This window comes from Zalophus californianus, chromosome 4 (genome assembly GCF_009762305.2).
Source record: "Zalophus californianus isolate mZalCal1 chromosome 4, mZalCal1.pri.v2, whole genome shotgun sequence".
Taxonomy (NCBI): domain Eukaryota; kingdom Metazoa; phylum Chordata; class Mammalia; order Carnivora; family Otariidae; genus Zalophus; species Zalophus californianus.
Window position 1 is genome coordinate 22,528,442 of NC_045598.1, and position 21,816 is coordinate 22,550,257.

The 21,816-nt window shown below is 58.7% G+C and overlaps 1 long non-coding RNA gene across 1 annotated transcript; it reads left to right on the forward strand.

Annotated features, from left to right (window-relative positions):
* The first annotated feature begins 440 nt into the window (after nt 1-440).
* Nucleotides 441-11,600, forward strand: LOC113910007. The gene is made up of 5 exons (XR_003515877.2): nt 441-708; nt 1,966-2,193; nt 2,327-2,553; nt 8,761-8,967; nt 11,318-11,600. It is a non-coding gene; the product is annotated as an uncharacterized LOC113910007 (long non-coding RNA).
* The last annotated feature ends 10,216 nt before the right edge of the window (nt 11,601-21,816 follow it).

A 21,816-nucleotide genomic window follows, 5' to 3' on the forward strand; every position in this document is an offset into this window, starting at 1 on the left:
CGAACTCACCACCCCGAGATCAAGAGTCACACTCCACCGAATGAGCCAGCTGGGCGCCCCTAATTGTGTGGCTTTAGAATAAGGTCATCTCCCCTTCTAGATTGTGAACTCGGTGGGGCAGCGACCATGTGGTTTTGCTTACTGTCAGTTCCCCTCATATGGCAGCTGTCACCTGGCAGGTGCTCCCCACGTCTGCTGAAGAGATACACCACTGCTGTCACCCCAGTCTCCCTTTGTCCCTGTGCTTGTAAGAGACAGGCTGTCCACGTGGGGCAGGAACCTGTCTGTCGTCCCCATAGCCTGGTCTGCCCCTTACTGGCATCAGTAAACATCTTTTGAAGGAAGGGAGGGAGGAAGGGCGGGCAGGAGGGGGCAGGGAGTTGAGATTGAAAGAATCGCTGGCTCAGCCTCCCGCCCGGTCTGGAAAGCGGGCCGGTGCAGGGAAGGGGTGCGGCTCCCACCCGCACAGGCCTCTGCTCCCCAGATAGTCCCGGCTCCTCCACTCTTTCCGCTCTGCTCCCCGAGGACCCCCCACGGAGCTGCACGGATGCGTGGTTTCCTGCCCGCGGGCGGCGTCGCCCTTCTGCGGGCTCAGTACCGGGAAAGGGGCGTCCGCCGCGGAGCAGGGAGGGCGGCCGGCTGTGGACATAACGGGCGTTCTTACCTTCCGGGGCGCTGCTCACTCGGGGGATTTGCCGGGAATCGCCGGTGAGGAGACACTTCGGGGCATGGGGTCTGCCCGGTGTGTGGGGCTCACTGGCTGATGGGATGTGGGCTGATGGCCGCATCGCGACGCTTGTGAGACCGCGGTCCCCTCACAGCAGACGGGCAAGGACACTGCTTGACACTCGCGGCCATTCAGGAGCGCCTGGGACAGAAGCCAAGGGAACAGAAGTGCCCAGGAGCTCCTGCTCGCCCTGCGCACCTCCCCCTACCTGGGAGCCGCCTCCACCCCGGGGCAGGACACAGCTCCCCCTGCTCTGGGGAGAGGGTCCCAGGGCCCCTGCCCTAGGAAGACCCTGAACCTCCTCATGGAGAATTCCAGACCCAGAGGCCTAAAGAACTGGGGGCAGCACACTAGGAGCTGCTCCATCCTCCCTGCATGCTCTTCTCCTCTAGTCTGTCCTTCAGGGCTCAGCCTGGGCTCCCCCTCCTCCAGGAAGTCCTCCCTGATGCCTCCAGCCCATGCTGGCCTCTTCCTTTTCTAGCTTATCTCCCCTGTTCTGTGGGGCAGGGTGGGGTGGCAGAAGGAGCCTGGGCCTTAGTGGTGGATGCCTGGGGTTTGGACCTGGTCTGCCATCCTGAGCTGTGTGGCCTTGGGCAAATCACTTGACTTCTTTGGGACCCCATCTTCTTCTTGTAAACAGGGGCAGTAATTGTAGAGACAACGGACATGCTGTTCCCCCTTTGTTTCCAGGTCAGCATCCTTCATGGGATGAGAGGCTCTACACAGTGGGGACCATATTTATTTCCTGGATCAAACCCATACTTTCTATCTCCAGAGAGCTACTCTCTTTCTTTCAGAGGTTTCACTCCTAGTAGTACTTGACAGCTGGCCTGAGACATCAGAAATGAGGGGAGATGTGGTTTCAGAAGGATCACAGATAGACCTCACTGGCAGGCGCTGGATTAATCAGTGCAGCCGATCGGCGCCTACTATGTGCCCGGCCCTGGACTTGTGGCTTTGCCGGGGAGACCGGTGCATAGTAGGCTTCTCATTCTTGGCTGTTATTGTGATTCTGCTGCTGCTGCTGCTGGTGACACTCCCTGCCCCCATCCTCTGTGCCCTCTCCTGCATCGGATTTCTTCCCCCGACCCCCCCCCCCCGTGGCCTGTCTCCCCCAGGGCTCTGTCACCTGGGAGGGCTCCACTCCTTGTCACTGGCTCAGTTCCTCCTAAAACCCCCGTCTCTGGGAAGGGGCACATTGTTTTTGCTCAGGGCTTCATCTTGCTCCGCTCACACAGGAACCAAAGCTCCCTGCGGCCAGGGCAGCCATGACGGGCACGCGGTGGGTCTTCCGGTTCCTGGTCATGGTGTTCATGGATCGGAAACAGGACGAGGTCTCATCTCCTTTCTCATCTCCCGAGGAGAGACCGTCAGGATAGGACTGGTGCCATTTCCCACGAATATCTCAGCAAGACCTTCCTGCCCAGAATCAGAGATTCTCAGAGCACCAGAGAGGGAGGCACCAGGTGAACATTCAATCCAATCCTTCATGGTATAGTTGGGGAAACTGAGGCCCAGGTCATTGAGTGAGTGGGAGGCAGAGCAGGGAGCAGGACTCGCTTGGCTGACCCATGGTTGGTGCTGTCTCGGCTCCCTTAGCCACGGGGTCCCAGGCTGGGGCTGGCTGGGCCTGAATCCCAAGCCTGGAGCAGACGAGGAACGGGGAGTTGGGAGAGGAGCACGGGCCTGGGCCGAGGAGATGGAATTAAGTCCACGGAGTGAATGCCTCACGCTGCCGCCCCCTCGGGCTCTGGAGGAGTTGGAGATGCAACAGTCCTGACTGAAGCCAGTGGGCAGACTTGAACCCAATGTCATGGCAGCCCAAGGTGAGATTGTCACAGGCACTTGATAAAATGAGGGGGGGAAAAGGTCAGTCACTAGTTTTCTGGTGTTGTAAAGTTGCCAGCTAACGTTTTCGGAAAGGTCTTTCTTTTATGATGAAATTGTGTTGTTCTGACTTGTTTGGAAAGAAACTTTCTTTCTGAAAGGAATTTGAGCGTAAATGTTAGTTTCTTCTTTTGGACTTTCTTTGCAGCTGTGGGAGAGTCTGTACCTGCAGGGCCTCCACGGACATGTAGCCCAGTGATGTGTGGTGTCTAATGTTCGTGCTCCCAATGGTGCAGGGCCTGAGATGCGGTGCAGGTGGGTGGGACTGGCTCATCTGTGGGGAGTGGGGCTGAGAACCGGGCAGAGCTAGGGGCAGTCTGCTGGGGTTGGGGGTGGGGGAAGCAGGCCTTAGCAACCGCCTGGGCCAGGGCAGTGTCCATGGAGTAAAGGTAAGTGGGCTGATCTGGGAAGGGCACGTGTACATATGCACCACACCTCTAGGACTTGCTGATGGCTCCGATGTGGGGGGGTGTGGATGCCTGAGTCCCAAGGGTGTGTGGTCGTGCCCTGCCCTGAACTGGTTGGCTGGGGAGCAGCAGCTTGGGGGAGGAAATGCAGAGTCCTGTTTTAGACAGTAAGGTTTAAGGTGCAGGCCAGGCCTCCAGTGAAATGCAGAGCAGGCAGCTGGATGCTTAGGAGCTCAGAGAAGTTGGGGCTGGCGTGATAGATCTACAGCCATTTGTCTTAGAGAACACAGAGTCATCCTGGAAAGAGGAATTCCTTCCTTTCATTATTGTTGACCTGAGTTTTCATAGGATTCATTCTTGAACATTCTTTTAAAGATAATTAGTGAGAGTGCCCTTAGGCCCTGGGCCGGGATAGGGATTTTGCGGGGCATTGGTCAGAGGAGGCCCTGGGAGCCTGGGCTCAGGCAGGAAGAACCTGGAGGTGACCAGACCCCCTCCCCTAGCACTCCCTAGTGTCCCTGTGGAGGAGGCTCTGGGCATGGAGAGGGGAGCTGGTTCTTCACCCGGTCTCTCAGCCTCTGCCCTCAGCACCTATGGCCTGGGAGTCTCCAGGGAGCCACCTTTTGCCCCGTCCCTGAAAGTTCTCTCTCCTCCAGCCTCTGACCCTGCATGGGATCCATGCTCGGAAGGTGCCCTGGCCACCCTCTGGATACTGTCTCTCCCTCGGCCCAGGAGGAATGGGGCCCCAGGAGCCCCTCCCACCCCTGCAAATGCTTAGTTACCCACCTAGGTCTGCAGTTTAGACACTCCACTCACCAGTGGGGGCCGTGTGCTATGAAAGATTGAGGCTGAGCAGAGATCAGGCCAAATCTCCTGGTGGACAACGACCCTAGTTTCAAGAACACAGACCGACTGCACCTGCAGGAGGATGGCTCCTCCTCAAACGCACAGCTGAGTGAGCCCCCGGCAAGGGTCAGTCACCGTGTCAGGCCGGCCTCCGTGCTGGGATGGGGAGTGCAGGCTCCGGAGTCCCTGTGATGGGGCTCACTCCAGAGTGGGCGGCACACCTGACCTCTCCCTGCTGACAGCTGTGAGTAAGGATGCTTCCCGAGTGCAGGCTCCCGGGCGCGGGAGGGGGCGCGTGGGGAGCACGCTCAGTCCCGTCGCTGCGGCGCCCGCACGGGCGGCGGGAGGGCCGTGGGCAGCCCAGAGCCCCTCGATCTGGTCCTCGTGCTTGCCGTGACACGAAGCTCTTCATCTCTCTGAGCCTGGTCTTCCTCATCTTCAAACTGCTCACGTGGGGATCCGATGAGGACACGTGTGTGAAGGCGTCTGTGGACCCACACACCGCACACCGGTGCCAGTGTCGGCCCCGGTCACCCCCCAGTGACGTGGGCGTCCGGAGGTGCCACTAACACGCTGTCAGGCCCCCGCTGGCCCTGCCCCTGCTTTGTCTCATTCACCTACACCACAGTCCCAAGAGGCAGGTGTTGTCATAATCCCCATGTGGCAGATGAGGAAACTGAGGCACGGAGGGGCTGAGTGACTTACCCAAGGTCACTCAGTGAGTGCGGGGCAGAAATGGGCTTGAACCCAGGCAGGTCTGACCCCAGGTTGTGCTTGTGCCGCCCACATCATCCACCCCCCCATCACCCACGCCCCCAACACTGCCCACACGCCCCACACCCCCACACTCTCCCACACACCCCCCACACTACCCGAGCCCCCTCCTCACTCCCTGCACCTTCACGCCCCCACCGCCCCACCCCATACCATCCACACACACCCTTCACACCCTCATATTCTCCACACCCCCATACCACCAACATCCCCCACATCCCCCCACACCGCCCACATACACACACACCTCACACCCTCCCATACCCCACACCACCCATACCACTCACATCACCCATGCCCTCCACACCCCCTGCATGCTCCCCACTGCGCACCCCCACGTCCCCCATCTCCACCCACACCGCCCATGCCCCCCACGCTGCCCCCGTGCTGACCACACCCTCCTACACCCCCCCATCACCCACACCCTCCACACCTGTCCCAAACGCCCCACTCCCCACATCACCACATCACCAGGAGGCTGGATTCAGGTGAGTGGAGGAGGCAGGCACAGGCACCCCTCTCTCCAGGGTGCAGCCCCCCACTTTCCCATCACCTTGCTCTTGTGCATCTCTCTCGTGCATCTCCATCTGTGCTCTTGTGCATCAGCCCTGCCTGGCTCTTCTGACAGCCCTGACTGTCTCCCTGCCCTCTTGGGTCTCAGCATCTCTGTGGTAAAGGACAGGGACCCCCAGGAGCATTGCAGGGCTGCAGGGCCGTTCTTGACATTCAAGCAGCCCTGTCCTTGTTCCTGGCGGGACCCGGGATCAGGGGTGTAAGCCCGGGATGAGCTTCCTTCCTGTAGCCAGGCACCCGGACTCAGGCCTTTTCCACATGCCTGACCCTGTCTCTGCTCCCGCATCCTGCGGCTGCTAGCAGGGGAGCAACTCAGAGTCCCAGAGCAGTCTGGGGGTGGGACAGGGGAAAGGGAATAGCCAGGGCACAGAGTTGCCTCCCCTTGGCAGGAACTGGCCAAGGGAGGAAGAAGAGAGGGCAAGAGAACCAGCACGTGGAAAGGCCCAGGGGCCTGACAGAACCCAGTTCCGTCTGGTGCTGGGGATACTGCAGTGTGGCCCCAGTGCTGGGCGAGTATGTGGAGGGAGCCGAGGTGGAGGGAGGCCAGAGTCTTGAAGGCCAGGCTAAGGCTGTCTGTCTGGGGCAGCAAGACGGGGGGCAGGGGCCACGAAGCAGGTGCACGAGGACGGCAGCCTGAACCCAGGCCGGGTTCAGAGCGTCTGAAGGACGTCAGAGCGTCTGAAGGACGGTGACCCAGGCGTCCGTGTGGCCGGTGCTTCCATTACAGAATCTACCCCCTCCCAGGCTCACGAAGCCCGGGCCACGGAGCCTTGGCCTGAGACAAACTCACCCCTCACTGTGGCCAATTAATTTCAACTTGTCATAAATTTTTAACTGCTTGCTAATCGACAGGAACCAGGCAGCCAGCACCGGTGAGTCTCAAAGTGAAGGGCATGAGAGTTGAAATGATGCCCGCCAGGTAAGTGCATTAAAGTGGGTCCGTGGTTACCACCTGTTGTTTTGAGTGGATTCCCTGGAGCCTGAATGCATCTCCCATACGTCTCAAGCAAGGCTCTTACAATCTGCTCGCCGTCAGTGATCGCGCCTCCCTGGCAGGGGTGTGGGGTGACGGGAACGAGGCAAGACTCCCGTCCTCAGGGCTGTAGGAAGCAGGGACTGACATGGTGGGGGGCACCTCACAGCCTCCGAATGGCCCGGCTGCTCTGTAAACCCCGCCAGGTGATCCTGGTGCCCAGAGCGGGGTCAGAGGTCCCAGACTGCTATCTGCCAGTGGGGCCTGTGGCCTCAGGAGATTACAAGCCCTTTGTGAGTGTGAGTTTTCCTAAGATGGGGAAATAACACCAAGGTCCGAGGGTTGGTCTTCCCTCCTGGAAAGTGCGTTAAGATTCACTTGGCAGGGGCCAAACTCGAAGGATGTTGCTGGAAGAAGGGAGGAGCGCAGAGAGGCAGCGGGTCCTGAGGTCAGATCCTGCACCACAGTCCCTATGTGCAGCGAGGGAAGATGCAGGGGGTGCAGGGGTGGGGGTCGCTGTGCACGGAGAACACGGGGCCTGGGCCTTGAAGCGTGAGTAGGAGTTCCCTGGCTGGACCGGCAGGGGGAGGGTGACCTAGGGAGAGGGCAGCATGAGCCAAGGCTGGAGGCATCCCCCGCATTTCCCTGTTGCCGGGCTGTAACCCCAGCATCGGTCCCTGCAGCAGAATGAGGGCCAATCCTAGCCTACCAGTGCTGGCATGTGGCCAATTCCTGGCACCCACCGAAGAGGGTTGTGGGGAAAATGTAAATGTTTTTAAACCTGTTCGCAGGCTTTTAGAGCAACTACCTGCTGTTGGGCAAGATACTCAAGCTCTCTGTGCCTCAGTTTCCTCCTCTGTGAAGGGGGTCATGCCAGCTCCCCTCCCAGGCTGGGCGAGGATACAGCTGTGTGAGACACTCTGAGCGAGGCCTGGCCCCCAGCTAGCGTCACGAGGGTGTTTGCTGTGCCTGATGCTCATTCTGTGCCCCGTGCTAGGGGTCTCCTCCAGTCCCAGGAACCACCAGGCGGTGGGTGGCCAGGACCACTGGTCCCACCGAAGAAACTGAATCCAGGGAGGTGAAGTGGCTTCTTCAAGGTCACATGGCTGAGCTGGTGGGTGGGAGCCGAGACCTGCCCCTGTCTGTCTGATTTGGGAGCCCAGCCAGAGCCCAGCACTATGTCTGCCCCGTCATGGGCCACCCTGCCCCTCCCAGCCCTCTGGGGAGGCTCCTACTGCACCAGCCCGAGTGAGCCCAGACCCAGGGGTTCACGGGAGACCCCAGATGCCCGGCAGAGAACGACCCCACCTGTGCCCACATGGCCGACCCCAGCTGGGGGATGCTCTCCCTCCTGCCTCCTCCCACCTGGGCCTGAAACCTCAGCACACGAAGGCCCTTCTCAGTCCCTTCTCAGTCCCTTCTGCCTCTGCTGGGCTCGCGGCAACCCCATCACCAGCCCTGCCTTGCAGTGATCGAGGGATTGGCACCCTGTTAAAATCCGTGTCTGGATCAGCCCCTGACTGGAGGAATTAACTCATGTACACACAGAAAATCTCCACAGACTTGTCTTCTAATATTTTTTCTGGAAACTGGAACATGTAGATAAGGCAAGCGCCTGACTCTGGAACTGCAGGATAAATCGGCATTCCCCATGCCACAAAGCACTGCATATACATCCACTTTGTGAGCCAGGGGAAAACTCACATCTGGTGGATGGAAGGTTCTGGCAGGTCCTTCTCCAGCAACAAAGGTCACCGTACTGATATCCTAGCCTCTAAGGCCCTAACCAACAGCTTCTAAATTCCAGAGTCTTAAATTCCCAAGTCTTAATAGAATCTTAAAACTACAAAATCTTGAGTCAGAATCCCAGGATCTTAGATTCTCCAGTCTTAAAACCTTTTACTTTAATGGAATTTTTGAAGTGCAAAATATTGAATCAGAATCCTAGAATGTGAACCTCAGGTCAGAGCAAGGAAGCTTAGGATTTCCAGGACTGTGATCAGCAGCTTGCTTAAATGCCCAACCCCCAGGCAGGTGCCCTCCACAACGTGCCAACAAGTGGCCTTGAGGCCTCAGATCATGCTCCAGTGTCACCTCCTCCAGGGAGCCCTCCCTCACGAGATCACAGCCCCATCACAGGCTTTCCTGGTTCCATCTGTGTTACCTTTTCAGCCCTGCCACAGGTGCCATTTTACACTTACTGTCATGATTATATCCCTGAGTTTGGAAATATCCATTTCCCAGATTGTAAGCCCCCTGGGAGTGGGTTTGGGCTGCTTTGCTCATTGCTGGATCCCTAGTACAGGGCATGACATGCAGCAGAGGCTCAATCAATATCTGTTTAATGAGTGACTAAATGAATGAAAGATTCGGATGGATGGATGGATGGTTGGATGGATGGATGGATGGATGATGGCTGGCTACCAAAGCCTCTGCTCTTCCCGCAAGTATACATGGACATCCCCCACCACCAGGTGCGACATATCTGCCCCAAAGGCTGGTCAGGAGACCTGTGTTGTGTGGGCTCAGTCAGGTTTCGGAGCTTCTCTGACCCTCAGTTTTCTCATCTGCAGGACTGGAACATAAGTCAAGGGCCGTGTGTGGAATGCCATATGTCTGCCAGGCTGCTTCGTCTGGAGAAAGGACCTCCATTCTCTCTTTGAGCCCAGAGACTTTTCTGGCTTCTCAGTGTGCCATGGGACAGGGAGAGCAGTGAGGCCCAGAGCCAAAGTTGCCCTTGACTGGACTCTCCTCTGCCCCTGCCTCGCTGTGCATTTTGGGTGAGTCACTGCACCTCCCTGACCCTCTGTATCTTTGTCTAGAAGATAATTATACGTGTCTCTAAAGAAGAGATGGGTGGCCAGACCTCAATGGTGCCTCGAAGCCCTTCCAGGACCCGGCGTGTACAACTCGGGAGAGTCAGGCAGGAGAGAATTATCTTCGTCACGCTGTGTGAGAGACCCAGATTGATATGCGGCAAAGGCGTCCCAGTTGGAAGTAAACACTTCATTACTGAACAAGTTTTCCTAGAATTGATTGCATCGCCTGTTTCTCCGCATTTTTTAATTGCAAAACCAATTAGCTTTTTGGCAAAAAGTGGGGGAAGACAGAGCTCAGATTGGCTTTGCAAACTCTGCCTTTTAGTGGGGCCACAGCAGGAAGCCAGAGCAAGTCCATGGAGGGCGGGGGCAGCCACAGCAGGGAGGCCACTCCCCTCAGGGCAAGAAGACCCCAGAGACTCAGAGAGACAGGGCTGGGCAGACCCCTCAGGGCAGGGGGGAGGAGCCCGGCCCACGGCCGCCGCCTCCTAGAGCAGGCAAGCTGAGCAGCCATGGGTCAGCCAAAGGAGTGGACGGTCCCCAGCGGTGGCCAGAAGTGGCCCAACATCAGTGCCCCTCTCCCCCAGGACCCCGGGCTCTTTCCTTATCTGACTCCATGTATCTGTCTGTGAACCAAGCCTGTTTCATGAAGGCACATCCACCTCGTTCCCTGCTGTGTCCCTGGGCCTGGAATTGGCACATTCTCTGCGTTAATGTGGAGGAGGGAATCTCAGCTTATCGGAAGGAAGAATTCTCATAGTCAAGCTGATCCCGGTGGGGGCAGGTGTGAGTCACTGCACCTCACTGACCTCCTCAGGAGGAGGGGGACTTTGCTCCCGCTCATCTCTCCTGGGGAGGGTTTTGAGGACCCTGGAAGATCCATGAAGGAGGGAGATGGGAGAGAGTCAGATGTTGACTGGGGGGACTCTGTCCGCCCTTATGACCTTGGGCCTTCCCCATTCATGACCCATCTCCTCCTCCTGTGCCCAGAGATTCTGGACTCCTCTCTCTCTCTAAAGTAGGCTGTGATTGTGTTTCACCCCTCAAACCCAAGTTCAAGTCCGCCCACCGCACTGACCTCTGGGAACTCGGAGCAGACAGCTTGCCTCTCCGTGCCTCCTTTGTGACAGCTGTAAAATGGGACTAGTCATCCCTTCGGCCTCTGTGGGCTACAGAGAATGGAGGGGAAAAAAGCACTTTGTAGAGGATTTTACACATCAACACACACACACACACACACACACAGAGTTCATTAACATTCTCAAAGCGTTCCCCTCCACCCCCATGAACGCACATGGTATGGACTGTTGCAGAAATTCTGCTGGGAGGGGCGCCTGGGTGGCTCAGTCAATAAGCGTCTGTCTTCAGCTCAGGTCATGATCCCAGGGTCCTGGGTTACTCGGGCTCCCTGCTCCGCAGGAAGCCTGCTTCTCCCTCCCCCACTCCCCCTGCTTGTGTTCCCTCTCTTGCTGTGTCTCTCTCTGTCAAAAAAAAAAAAAAATCTTTAAAAAGAAAAAGAAATTCTGCTGGGAAATAGCCCGGGCAGCCAGACTCCAGGGGTCAAAGTGCAGCACGGCCCCCCCATTAGAGCTTCCTGCCCAAGTCACCCAAGGAGGGGAGCAGGAGAGACGGGGGGAATGAAAAGGTGGGGATGGGGGCCTGCGGGGTCCGGCAAGCGTTCCATTCCCTCCTCCTTCCCCGGAAGCCTCACTCCCCTGCTCCGCCGCTGCCTCATATTTCAAGTCAGAACATGGTGCCCCCCAGCATAAGCAGTGTGTGCCAGGAGGCACAGAGGACAAAGCCCAGGGCCAGTTGGAGGCACAGGGAGCCCTCACAGGTCATCAGTGGCGTGCCAATAGACACAGGGACCCAAGAGGGAGTTTCCGAGAGCGTGGGGCAGGGGTTGTGGCTGGTGGCCGGGGGCGGGGTGGTGAGTCAGGAGAGGCCCTGCATGCCGGGAGCCCTCGGGAGTGGTTCCTCCTGCCTGGTGTTTGCTCTTCCCAGATGTTGGATGCAGAAGCATGCGGGCGTGCACAGGCTGGGGTACTGGGCAGCCTCTTGCCTGTCCGTCCCTCGCTAGGTAGCTTCAGTTTATGAGACAGAGATGAACTCCAAAGACCCTCACAGAGGCCTCCTGCAGGAGGGCGCTGGGCTGGCCTTGGTGGGCACCGCTTCATGGGGCTCACTCACCAATGGGGCAGGAGTCTCCTCTCCTCTCCAGAAGCAGGCGTGTGCAATCCTCTGGGCCTGAGGCAAGGAATTCTCAGGGGGGCTGTCACTAACCTGTGCCCATGTCTGCTGTCCTATGCAGCCCCATCTCAGCAGCTCGAAGAAGAGGACACCGGGGTCCCAGCTCCACCTGCACCATTGACCTTGAACGCTGAGACACTGCTTCAACTTTCTTCCCTGCGAAATGGGGCTGCTGAGTCTATCAACCTCAGAGAGGTGACACGACCCGTGAAGCTCTTGGGACACCCTTGACACCCAGCAGAATGAGCCTGAACCCGGAGACTACGTGCCCCAGCCTCAGCCCTGCCTCAGCTCCCCCAGTTCGGCAACTATGAAGGGCTCGAGTCAGCCAGGCCTGGGTTCAAATCCTGACTCGGTGTCTTAGCTTTGTGACACTGGACGTGTCAGTCACCCAGGGCAAGTGATCAAGAGGAGGCCTCTCCTCCCTCCCCCCTCCCCTCCCCTCTCCTCTCCTTCCCAGCTCCTCCCCCAGCCCTCTTACCATTCACTCTGCACATACTGAATTCTCTGTACTCTGAATCATACAATTTATTCAGCTATTCAGGGTTTTTTTTTTAACTCCCCATATATCATCAGCACTTTCCCCATCGCTGAAAATTCCTCAAAAGCGTGGTGTTAACAGCTTCGTAATGGTACCTCATTTAGATGCGCCCACATGGACCTCGCTGTGGTCACCGCCAGGCAGGCGCATGGAGGATCGCAGCCCTTTCCACGCGCACATCGGGCTGTGATGGCCGTTGGGGGCCTCGTGTGCCTGGGGCCCTGACCACGTCCTCAGCGCAGGGTCCTGCGGGTGGAATCGGGACATCGAGAAAAGCGATGTTTCTCAGGCTCGGGTTTTTTTGTCACCCAGGTGCCTTCCTGAAAGTTGCCCGGATGGACCCCCCCCCCCACAGCCACCCACGAGGGTCGTGTCTCCCCACCCACAGCCCCGCATGAGCATCCATCAGAGATCAGATTCCCGGGTGTCTGCAAGCCTCAGGGCGAGGGCGAGAGGCAGCAGGGGCGTGCAGCCAGGCAGGGAGCGGCAGTTGCTGGTCCCGGCTGACCGGTCACTACCTGCGCTTCTGTCCAAGTTGCACCCTGGGGCCCGTGTGGTGCCATGGACGGGGCATGGATTTTGGTATCAGTCCACTGGATTGCAGCCCCAGATCACCACCCTGTGAGAGCTGGGTGAGCTCCCTGAACATCTGTCTCTGCTTCTGTAAAATGAAAGCAAACTTACCCACCTTACCAGGTGCCCTGGGGAGCTGTATAAACACTGTTTAGAGAGCCTGGCCCAGAGTGGGTGCCTGGTAAAAGTGAACTCTCATCTTCCCATGAGGAGGGAGCTTTCTGCAGCTACTTCCTTCTCCCCACTCACTGCTTCATGAGGATCAGAACCGCAGTGTGGCTTATGATGGTGTCATAAGTGCGGCCCCCTCCGCACTCGCTCCTCACAGGGCTCCCCATAACTCATCTCCTGCATTTATCATCCCCTCTCCGTGTATGCTTCCTGGAAGGTTCTGATCAGCACAGTCTGTGGTCCAAGGTAACCGGTGGTGAGAAGGTCTTTGGAGCTGGCTCACCCGCCCTTGCGCAGGTAGACATCACCATCCTGGTGGGAAGGTTGGGTACAGAGAGTGCTTGGCATAAAGTGGTGCCTCGGTTGCTAAAGATTTTATCTGTGGTTCCCTGGGAAGACACCCCAGGGGAGGCTACCCTGTGGTAGGTGTGACGAGGCAGACAGTGGAAGGATGTGTGGGGTGAGAGGCACGGGTGGCGCCTGCAGACAGTGAAGTTGGCCGGGCATGGACTCCGCCATTCCCACTTCGTTGAGAACTGAGCTGCTGAGCGTGATCACACGGGGTTAGGAGGAGTGGGAGGCATGGAAGAGAGTGGGTGTGCCCACAGGGGGGTGGCACCACGGAGATCTTGGGGGGGGATGGAGTGGCTCTGATCTTGAGCGTGGTGTGGGTTCTGCCTATGTGACAGAATGCCACCGAACCATACATAGAAGTTGCATGGGTGTTGATGTCCTGGTTTTGATATTGTGCCGGCGAAGGTGTAACCGTTGGAGGAAACTAGCTGAAGGTTACACGGAGCCTCCATGTACTGTTTTTGCAACTTCCTATGGATCTATAATTATCGTCAGATTAAAAGTTAAAAACAAGACAATGGGGGAGGCAGCTTAGGGCCCACAGTAAAATAAAACATAACCATCACTTGCTCGGTGATCACGCCTGAGCCAGTTGTGAGACCTGGAGCCCGCCGGTGGGAGCTAGAGGTGCCCAGGCCCCTAGGAAGAAGGGTCCTCAACAGCACGGCAAATATATACCATAATAATTACCCCAGTCCTTGCCCCAAGGGACTGATGGCCATTTATTCAGGTGACTGGGCCCTGGGGAAAGGAAATAACCAGCCCCTGGGGGTTCCCTGAGGATCGTGGCGTATAAGTCTGAACCCACATGGGCACCTGGAGGCTCAGTTGGGTGTCCCGCCACCCAGCTGTTAGAGTGCGGACCTCTAGGAGCCACCATTCAAAGGCCTTCTGGCTACAGTTTGGCTCACAGCAGGCCCACGGGCTATGTGGGCCTCTCCGGTGGCCCCTTCCCCAATCCCAGAGTAGATACTTGGAACTGATACACTCGGCAGTTGGGATAACCCCCAAATTGGGTCCCTGGCCTGTGGGGTAAGAACTACATTGTAAAGAAGGCCAAAGAAAAACCTTTTGAGGGACACCTGGGTGGTTCGCCGGTTAAGCGTCCAACTCTTGATTTCGGCTCAAGTCATGCGTAGGGCTCTATGGAGCCTGCTTGGGATTCTGTCTCTCCTTCTCCCACTGTACACCCCTGCACCCCCCCCATGCTCTCTCTCTCTAAAAACAAAAGTCTTTGCAGCCATCCCCTGCCCTAGCCAAGATTACTATCAGAAACAATACCCCATCAGGTGGGGCAGGGAGTGGGGAGAGGATCGCAAACATTAGTGCTGTCCTTGACCGTCCAGCAGATCCTGTGTTCCTATCATGTCCCCATTTAATCTGCAAGTCTGGTCTTGTAGAAACAAATGGAAACTGGAAGAAGACCTCAGCATACGCCAGGCTCAACCAGGTGGCAGCTTTGAGTGAAGGCGACATGCTGGACCCCACAGGCTTCCTTGCTAGAACAGATGAAAAAGGCCCCAGGGGGTGGGGGGGGCGACTGGGTGGCTCAGTTGTTAAGCATCCGCCGAAGGCTCGGGTCATGAACCCAAGGTCCTGGGATCCAGCCCTACAAAGGGCTCCCTGGTCGGCAGGAAGCCTGCTTCTCCCTCTCCCACTCCCCCTGCTTGTGTTCCCTCTCTCGCTGTGTCTCTCTCTGTCAAATAAATAAATAAAATCTTAAAAGAAAAAGGCCCCAGGACCGTGGTATGTGGTGCAGACTTAGGGGCTGTGTTCCTTCCCATTCCTGTCAGAAAAGGCACAAGGAACAGCTCACGTCCACGCCCTTGGACACCATTTGTCCCCAGCTCTGCTCTTCTGGACTCCCCAGTGTTGGAGGTTCTTGACCTGAAGAGGCAGGCCCTTGCAGGGACACACAGCAGGGGTCCCCACCTTCCCTTCCTGAGTTTCCCATCAGGAGGGGGGGCCCACGGGGCACCTGGAGGTGCTGCTCCCCAACCGGCAGGGGCAGGTTACACCCTGTGGACTGCAGGGGGCTGACGCAGCTGCAGGTCGGCCAGCACGGATGCTGCGCCAGGAGAGCCACCGAGAGGGCAGGGTTCCTGCTGCCCACACGGGCCCAGCTTGGCCGGAGGGCTGGGCTGTCCCAGCGAAGGAGGGAAAGGGGGAAGGAAAACAGGCCCTGGAAGGCAGGGGCGGAAGGGAATCCATCCAGTTCCTCATCCAGCGGGCGCGCTGTGTGATCTTGTCTGAGTTCCCTCCCCTCGGGGCCTGGCTGCTCCATCGGTACCAGAACCCGGTTTGTCTCAAGTCTGTGGTGCAGATTTATGGGGCAACTGTCTCTAAAGTGCTCAGAACAGGACAGCGAGAGCTCAGAAAGCATCAGCAGTTAGAACCGGGCCCCTGGCCCATTGTGAGCCCGCCTGAGCCCGGGGTCTCCGTCCTGGGAAACCCACCCCCCAGCCCCGGCAACTTCTGCTACTTCTGCTCCTGCTGGAGCTCCTCCCTGCCCCTCCCTTGTCTTCTCCCACTTAACGAACAGCTTCACTTAAAAAGCCATCTGGGAGGATGGATGGCGCAGGCACATTTTGTAGAGTAAGTTTTCAGGGAGAAGCGCCAAGAAATTAAAGGCACAGCACTTAGGATGCTACTCTTCCGAAGCCTCATAACTCTGACGGCTGGGGGGTTGTTCCCGTATTGTACATCCATCCCTTACCCCCTCTGCCGGGTGCTCGGGGCTCTGTTCTCTCTAGTCCTTAGTGGGCCTGCTCCCACCGGCTCTGCTGACTCCCTCCCTCAGGTGAACCCCATTCTCTCTCACCAGGGAGGGGCTGCAGCTGGGGCTTTCCTCTCTGAGCCTTTTCCCTCCTGTGCGGTCCCTGCCGCATCTCAAGTAGCTGCTCACGCTGCCCCTCCCCCTCCAGGAATCCCAGGTGAAGGTTTGTCTACTTCTGGGGTCTCCCAAGGCAGATGTGGGGACAACAGGTGGATGCCGTGTGAAGGAGAGATGCGTCCACAGTTGGGCTGCATGGATGGCCCTGGGGAGGGGTAATGAACTCCCCATCTCTGGAGGTGTGCAAGGAGGACAGGTGAGCACTCAGCAGAGAGACCTCCAAGGAGGCGAATTAGCCGAGAGGCCAAGAGCTGTGGGCCGAGTCCTGACCGTGTCCCGACCACGCTGGTTACAAGGGGTCCAACCTTCAGCAACCACTTATACTCACCGAGCCTAGGCTTCTTCTTCTGGAAAATCAAGCAGAATAATAGTTCCCACTTCCAGGGTTGTCATGGAGACAGTGACATAATGTGTACAGAGCCCTGAGTGCAGAGTGCGTGTTGTCATTAGTGGGCTGGGTTGTGACACCTCGAACAATGTGAGATCCCAAATGGCTTTAGTTTTTAAGGTTTAAGACTCTGAGATCCAATCCTTCAATTATCCTAAGATTATAAGGTTCCCTAAAATTCTAAGGCTTTAAGAAATTATGATTTTATTATTCTATTTGCCTAAGGCTTATTAGTCATCTGAGGCTGTGTGCTTCAAAGACGCATGTTCGAACCCCTGAGCTATCGGCCGTACTTCTCCCAGCCTCACGCCTGTCTGATGGACAAGGAGTGTTGATCACTATCCCCTGCTTGACTTCAGATCTTCTGTGTCTTTATTCCCACCAGCCCTTCCCTTCTGCTGGGGTCCATTTTTCTTCAATCTGGCCTTACCACCTAGATCTTTTGTCCTGGACACACACCTGACCCCTCAGCATTCCTGAACCCTCTGTGCCCCTGGGCTCTTCCCGGCTCCCAAACCTGATCCCCATATCTGCCCATTGAAATCTCCCTTTCAAGGCTGAGGTTGCAAGTAGAACTTTCCCGAAGCTTCTCTTCCCAGTTGAAATCAGTAGTAATGTCCTGCTTGGTGTTTCCAGTGTGCTTTGTTAAACCACTACGACAGCAACTATCACAGTCTGATTCATTACTATTATTATTAAGGAGAAAACCTCTGACTTTCACCCCATGGCAGACCCACCTCTGGTGTCCTTCTGAGACCCCTCCATGCTCCCCAAGGAAGGCAGCTGCATGGACCTGACTGCTCAGAGGCGGGACACTGATGGGCCATGCTCACTGGCGGGCAGGGTCTCCACACGGAAGACCCTGGACCCGCTCCCTCCTGCCCCCTCCTCTCCCTCTGCCCTTAGCCTGGAGACCAGTCAGCTCTGCACATCCAGCCGGTGAAGCCAGGACAGAGGAAGCACGTCTCACTGGAGCCTCCCCTTGACCTCCGGGCCTATCCCAGTCACAGCGCAGTCAGCAAAAGAGAATCCACTCTAGAGATTCAGACAAACAGCTCAAAGCGGGGGGACTGGGTCAGAGAGGAGCTGAGGAGCCAAACAGCCCCGTGTTCAAGGTGCGCTTAGCTGACCAGCAGCAAGGGCATCACCCGTGTGCTCTGCAGAGGATCCTGAGCAGGATCTCAACCTTCCCGTCAGGCCAACTCTACGGGAATCTGCGTGTCAATCAGATCCCCAGGGGATCAGGTGCCCCTCGAGGTAGGAGGAGGACTGGCAGAAAGCAGGGGTCCCCGGCTGTGGCTGAAGGCCAGGATCGCCTGCACCGTCCTGGACCGCGTGGAACAGCGTCTGGGGTGGGTGGGACTGGCAGTTTGTAAATCCTTCCAGGTGACTCCAGTGTGCCTCCTGGCTGAGAACCACTGATCCCCCCAGGGCCTGTCCGTGTCTAGTTTAGGGGGCGTCAGGGATTGTCGGGGGAGATCGGGTGTGGGCATGTTTGTGTGCTGTGAGGCTGGTTTCAGGGGCAAAAGCAAACACCAGGCTTTGTGGCTGCTGCTGCATACACTTTGCTGTGATGAGAAAGATGGGCCCGTGGGAAGTGAGCCCCTTCTGTGCTGGGACAGCCTCAGAGGCTGTGCGCCCGGTTCTGGGGATGGGAGTGGGAGCAAATATCCTGAGGAGCTCGTGGGTGCTCGGTGAGAGGGTGGGGTGCAGCAGAAGGCTGCCTGTGGGGTCACGGGAGACTTAGCCATCCCACATGGCCCCTGGCATCCCCAAAAAGATCCCCAAAGTGGGTCCAAGGGCAGGCAGGTGTTCACGACCCAACAGAGCTGGTCCCCTAGATGGGCACCTGGCCTGTCTCATCTGGGAGCTGAGGCTGGCCGAGCAGGAGGGGGGGTCCCGGGTCCGCTGCCCCTGCTTCACTCTGCACACCACACCCTGTCAGAGGGCCCTGCCTCCGGTGCAGGGACCGGAGTGAGCGGCCCCCGCCGGTGCCATCTGAGAGCACCCAAGCGATCATCATTACTGACTTGTAATGGAAAATTCTAGAGGTGGCACACATTTTAGTTGCATCTGGATCCAATACTCCATTGAAGCCATTGGACCCTGGTGGCCAACATCTCCCTGTTGTCATCCTCCAAGACTTGTCCCCAACAAATCTATCCCCACGCCCCCAAAGACCCAGAGGGCCTCTTCCCTCACTGTAGAGTAGAAAGCTCAGAAATGACTTTCACTGGCTCATTGGGTCCCACGCCCACTGCTGATCCAGTCACTTCATCAGGAGACTGGAAGGACCTGCCTGGCCCGGCCCCACAAACGCACGTGAACGAATGGGCTTGGGAGAGACAGTCCCAAGAAAGATGGGATTCTGACAGCAGAGAGGAATGTGTATGGTTGGCTAGACAGCCATGCCCTCAATCAGTGGTTGCAGATCCCAAAAAGGACTGAAAAACGGCAGGCCACTGTCGCTCTGCAACATCAGCCCGTATAGAAGAGCCACCAGCAGGACAGATGGCTCTCCCTCAGCTCCTGCTCAGGGTCGGCGGTGACAGGTCCTGCCTGGAGCCCACCTGCTCGGAGGAGGCGGGAGATGGCCGGGCCACCAGCAGCCTGGACCTGCTTTCCGGAGCCGTGCCTATCAGAGAGAAGCATCCGCAGGAAGTCGGGGCCCATGCCCGGGGGCTTGGGGGGGGGCACTGCCCGCCCCCTCAGGGCCTCAGCTCTCGCATCCAGGAAAGAAGCAGACCAGGCCCAAGTCTCTGGCCCCCCAGCCCACCCCCAGCAGTCCGTTGGCAGCCCCAGCTGCTCTGGTCTCAGCCCAAAGGCACCGAGCACAGCTTTGCACTTCTCATCTCCGCTGGCAGGACCTGGGGGGACAGGTGAAGCTGTTCCAGAAGGAGCCGGGGTGACCTCATCTGCCCTGGGGGTTCTGACGTGGGGAGGGGGAAGGAGGGCCTGACCCTGACCCTGCCTGGGCTCCGGACACCTAGCTCTGGAGGCTGGAGCCTGACTCTGGGCCTCTGCCTCAGGGCCAGCCTCCCCAGCCACTCCGTTTGTTTCCATGGCAGCCAGAGCCCTCAGGCCAGGCTGGGCCCCACCCCCCCCAGCCCTGCCACTGGGAAGGGAGTGTGCCCTTGCCACAAGAGCAGGTGAGAGGACACCACCATTTCAGCAGGCCCCGGCTGGCTGTCAGCCAGGCTGTGATAGTCACGACCCGAGATGGGTCCGGGTGATTACAAATCTCGGCGTCCTCTGGCCTGCACATTTCTGGTACAAATCGGGGAGGTTTTAGAACGGGGAGGCTGGTGTTTCTGCTTTGTCTTGGCCTCTGAAGCTGAATGCACCGTCCTCCTCCAAGATGTCACAAGAGGCCGCCTGGGCAGGTGGGGCCCAGGGTTTGGAGCAGCACCAGGTGGGGGCCTGGAGGCTGCTGGGGGGCGGGGTGGAGACGGGAGCCCCAGGTGGGCGTCCCGCCCCCTGAGGGAAGCTGGCCCAGGCCTGGCTCCGCCCAGGGCTCCCCTGCTTCCATTCTGGGCTGACCGTGCCCTGCTCCCCTCCCACTGCCCCCTGTGGATCCCTCCAAGCAGGCTGCTGGGTCACGGAGAGGGGCCCAGGTACGATTCAGGCTTTGGAGGCAGCAGACATGGGTTCAAACCCCCGTTCCAGCCCCAGGCCTGGCGCAAACCTCTTCCCTCCATCCTGCTCCGTCTCCTCACAGTCAGAGTGGGACGAGGAGGCCAACCATGCAGGGCGGCCGTGAGCCCCGGTGGGTCCAGGGGGTCACGCGGGGCCCGAGGACAGCTCCGTGAGGGGCAGGACAGGGCACAGTCCAGGCACAGACTGGGGGCCAGACTCCGTGTCCGCAGCCACGGGCCTCTGCCGCCTGGCACAGGTCCTCCTGCTGTGTGACCTCAGGCGGGTCACTCCCCCTGTTCCCTTATCCTCCAGGGGGGCCCGGGGGACATGAGGACCCCGGCAGGTGGGGTGTGGAGGCTGGCGTGCGGGACTTGCGCTGCCTGAGGCCGAGGGGGAGCCCACCCCGGGACACGCACAAGCCGGGGACGTCGGATGGGAGCAGGGGGTGGGTTTAGGGAGCTCCTGGGTTACATGCACATTATGGAAGTGTCACAAAATACCCCCAGTGGGTGCCGCCCCCCCTCTGCTCACCTCTCCCCCATCTGAGAGCCAGACAGCCGCCAGCCCCCTATCCTGGGGCCCGAGCCGGTGGTCCTGACGTGCTGTCTGGCCTTGGGTCTTTGCAGGAAGGAGCTCTGCCCTGGGGCACCAGGCCTGGGAGGCGCGGTGGCCACAGTGACAAGGAGGGTAATCAGCTCAATCTGGGGAGCGGCTGCCACTGATGGAACGCCCACCATGCACGGGGCCCTGTGCCGAGAGCTACCCAGCATCCCCCGGCGCTCTTAGCATCCCTGCAGTGCCCTTGAGGACCCGGGGCTCAGAGAGGGCCAGCGCTTCTCTCCCACACGCACAGTAAAGGGGCAGAGGCAAGAACCCACCCCGTGTCCCCCAGGCTGACGGATGCAGGCTTGGGCTAGGAAGGTGCCCCCTCCTCTGGAAGGCTTGTCTCCACGTGGACTGGCTCCTGGGGCCGGGCCAGCTCTCGAGGAGCCATGACAAGACGTCTGTATTGAGAGCTGTTGACACCGACGTCCTTCAGCCTCAGAGCAGAGCCGCGCTGAAAGCAAGGAAGCACTTGATGGCAAGTGCCAAAGGCTGCACCTCGGAACCCCGAAACGTCATGGGCCAGGCTGGGCCCTTCACAGGGCAGGAGGAGGGGGCCAGTCCGGCCATGGACCGGGAGGAGGCCTCCAGCCGGGCCAGGGGCAGCAACGGGGCGCGGCCTCCCTTGGGCCGGCGGGTGCAGCCCTGAGGACCCCCCTATCCTGGCAGGTCGCTGTGCCCGAGGTTCGGTCCCAGGAGCGCCCCCTCCCCAGAGGCCCACTCACCGCCTGGGTCCCTGCGAGCTGTCTGTCTGACCCTGTCTCCAGGACAGCACCACAGCACGCACAGCCTGGGTTCTCCCTCTGTCTCTCTTTTGGAGAGCTTGGAATGGTCTGCCCTGCCGTCTCCAGTCTGAGCCAGGAGGGGGTCACACAGCCTGAGCATCGGGCCCCTTCTTCCGCCCCCTTTCCCCACAATCGTCAGCCCTTGTACCTTCCCTGTCCCTCTGCAGAGATGCTGCAGCTCTCCCCTCCCCGCCCTGCTCCTCCCCTGCCTGCCCCTGTCCTAGCTCACCAGCGTCTGCTCTTTCTCCCCGGGACCCGCTGTGTGACCCGGATGTCCCCAGGCCCCTCCAGCACAGCCAGGCTACCTCTGAATGTCTCTGTCCCCTCGAGCCTGCTCTGCTTTCCTAGTCAGCCCCCAACCTCAGTGCCTCTCACTGCCCCCAACTCCCCACTGCCCAAGGCCAAGCAGGCCCCGAGGTCCCCTGGGGTCACTATATCCCATCCCCTTCTGGCCTCTCAGCCACCTCCACCCTGGGCCAGACCCATCAGCTCACATCCCACGGGCAACACGGCCTCGTCTGTCCCCAGCCCTTAGGCTCCTTTAATTTGGACAGAAGATCTTCCTAAATCAGACCCTGACACTTCCCCCCTCAAAAATCCTTCTGCCCTATGTATA